Raw genomic sequence first — 3,756 nt, forward strand, 5'->3', positions numbered from 1 at the left:
CATTTGGTTTGAAGATGTTCGAGGCAAAATGTTCGAATTTATGGTGAATGGACCAATATTATGTTTATACAAATTGTTGTGCAAGAATTTTTACATGTTCTTCAAACGAAGAGAGAGACACAAGGGTATTCATGGCATCTGTACATTATGATTATTTTCAACTATATATTGTAGGCATTATATGGCTTGCATGTTGCATAGCTAAACATGATATTTGTCTCTACCATAAATGACATAGGTTTCAACATACAGATTATATACATTGGCATCATTTTCAAATTTTTTAGAGATAGAAAGGCAAGGGTTGATAGAAGAAAGAGATAAATGAAATTAGAGAAAATAAATAGAGATCAAGAAATTACATTTTTAATCACATGCAAATGTTTATTGTTTTACATACAAAATATAAAATACGAAACTATTCTAATGCATATCACATTATAGAGCCGTTGTTCATCAAATATGAAACACACATAAACCTCTATTTATTTCTCTTCAATATTTTGATTGAAGTTTCAAATCCTTCATAAAAAATTTCTAGGAAGATTTCAATTTAATATTAAGTTTAATCTAACTGTTTATATCTCTGTCAAGCAAGTGAGATAGAGTAGGCTTAGGCGGTCATGTACAGGAGTATAGGGAGGAACAAGATAAGATATATTTTATATCCAATATTATGCACAAAAAAAATTAAAAATTATAATATAAACAAAATTAGTGAGTATTTTGTAGGAATATTATTTTGTATTTTCAAAATATAGATTTAATTATAAGACTTATGTAGACTTTTTGTTGGATTTTTATAATACAATACATATTTAGTAGTGAATATTGTAGGATTTCTTTTTAAAAATTTATATATATTATTTTTGACTATTGTGTAAGATGTTTTATTTCAATTTTCCTTTAATAAAAATCAATATACTCTACTGTTTCTGTTTGTATTTTCAAGAGATCAATTTTTTTTACCATTTTTATTTGATGATGATTCTTTGAAAGTAGAAAAAGGCCAAGGAACATTTGGAGTTGCGTGTACAGGAAATTTTAATTGCTATTATGCTACAAGTATGGTGTCCTTGAGTTTTAATTTCTATTGTTTTTTTTATCCCAATGTTGAGTAGTCAAGGAATGGTTAAAATCTATTGCACTTTGATTTTGTATATAAGGATGCTTATTTTAAATATAATCCACGCATTTATAGAAAACATTAATTTTTATGATTAAATAAAAAAATTTGGAATATCATTTTCTTCATAATCTTAGGAAAGGGATCAGTCCTCACCATTTATAAACTTTTTTTTTAAATACAATAGTAACATGACAATATTTGAATTGGTTTTAGACCGACAACAGAGGTATAAATAGACCGCTTCTTTCCCTTTCTTTGTAGAGTAGTTGTGTTCTTCATAATGTTTTGAGGCTTTAAACATTCTCAAAAAATGCATTATCTACATACATTACAACCACTGCAATCCAAGAAAGGACATTTTCTTGAGGTATTTTGTTGAATGAAACCTTTTCCTCCTTCCTCTTCTTTTCCATTCCCATTTCTACTACTTGACCAAAAATCTAGGTGGGTAGGGAAATTTATTTTTTAATTGCATACAACAAAATTTGTACTAAACAATTCTTTCATTTATGTCTATTGATGCATGTTATTGCTAAGGTTTATTAAGTTAATGCACAAAGCCAATTAAATTAAATATAGTATTTTAATTAGCAAGATCAAATATTGAATTTTAACTGGCAAGGATTGCAACTACAATATTAATTGACAAGGACTCAAACTACGTGTAGTTCTTGTTACAATTAGTTCATAGAGCTATGTATTATTATAGTTGATATTAATGATAATTTTAATTAATTTCAAATTTTAGTCTATTATTTTCTTATCATATGATAATTGATTTAACTTTTGTACAATGTTGTATTGTGTTATTGTTTAGAACATTAAAATGAAGGCAAGAGTCTATAATACGATTGCATCTTATCAGCCTCTCATTTAGAAGGTCTTCATTTCAAGTCTATTTGAGTTAACGCAATAATAACTAGCACTTGTACATTTTTGTACATGCAACAATTACTCGATAGGTTGTGGTATGTAAAAGAAATTATAGAAATTATTTTAGAAAAAACATCACGAGAACTCTTAAAGATGATTGTCTTTAATGAATTTATATAGAAAATCGGTTGTTAAAAATATGTGATTCTATAAAGCAGAAAAAATTACCTAAGATTGAAATGTCTAACAAATTCATTTTAAGTAAAATTGAATTTTAAAATTAAAAAAGGAACATAATTATTTTAAATATATAATTATTATGAAAACAAATAAATTAACATTGACATTAAGATTTTAATTATATGATTTACTCCATATTACATTTAAATAACTCTATCATATTTAATGTTAAATCTAATTTTTAATATTTAAAATTACTCAAAATATAAGATTATTAAAATTGAAAAATTAGGTACATCCTTTATATCTCATATATATTTACTTAAAATTGAAGTATCTAACAAATTCATTCTAAGGAAAATTAAAAATTAGAACTAAATTCATTGAAAAAAAGCATTATGAGGCGTAGTGTTAGGCTAATGATCCCGGTGCTACGCATCAACTCCGGTTCGAGTCACACTAGGTTTACCACAAAAAATTTTAAGGGTGAGTGAGTAGCCGAGTTGGTGTGAAGGCGAGTCGTGAGGCGTAGTGTTAGGCTAATGATCCCAGTGCTACGTATCAACTCCGGTTCGAGTCACACTAGGTTTACCACAAACCCTTAAAAGGGTGAGTGAGTAGCCGAGTTGGTGTGAAGGCGAGTCGTGAGGCATAGTGTTAGGCTAATGATCTCGGTGCTACGCATCAACTCCGGTTCGAGTCACACTAGGTTTACCACAAACCCTTAAGGGTGAGTGAGTAGCCGAGTTGGTGTGAAGGCGAGTCGTGAGGCATAGTGTTAGGCTAATGATCCCGGTGCTACGCATCAACTCCGGTTCGAGTCACACTAGGTTTACCACAAACCCTTTAAAGGGTGAGTGAGTAGCTGAGTTGGTGTGAAGGTGAGTCGTGAGGCGTAGTCTTAGGCTAATGATCCCAGTGCTACGCATCAACTCCGGTTCGAGTCACACTAGGTTTACCACAAACCTTTTAAAGGGTGAATGAGTAGCCGAGTTGGTGTGAAGGCGAGTCGTGAGGTGTAGTGTTAGGCTAATGATCCCAGTGCTATACATCAACTTTGGTTCGAGTCACACTAGGTTTACCACAAACCCTTTAAGGGTGAGTGAGTAGCCGAGTTGGTGTGAAGGCGAGTCGTGAGGCGTAGTGTTAGGCTAATGATCCCGGTGCTATGCATCAACTCCGGTTCGAGTCACACTAGGTTTACCACAAAACCTTTTAAGGGTGAGTGAGTAGCCGAGTTGGTGTGAAGGCAAGTCGTGAGGCGTAGTGTTAGGCTAATGATCCCGGTGCTACGCATCAATTCCGGTTCGAGTCACACTAGGTTTACCACAAACCCTTTTAAGGGTGAGTGAGTAGCCGAGTTGGTGTGAAGGCGAGTTGTGAGGCGTAGTGTTAGGCTAATGATCCCGGTGCTACGCATCAACTCTAGTTTGAGTCACACTAGGTTTACCACAAACCCTTTTAAGGGTGAGTGAGTAGCCGAGTTGGTGTGAAGGCAAGTCGTGAGGCGTAGTGTTGGGCTAATGATCCTGGTGCTACGCATCAACTCCGGTTCGAGTCACACTAGGTTTACC

Source organism: Cupressus sempervirens, chromosome 1 (genome assembly GCF_028749045.1).
Source record: "Cupressus sempervirens isolate cs-2001-9-10 chromosome 1, ASM2874904v1, whole genome shotgun sequence".
Classification (NCBI taxonomy): domain Eukaryota; kingdom Viridiplantae; phylum Streptophyta; class Pinopsida; order Cupressales; family Cupressaceae; genus Cupressus; species Cupressus sempervirens.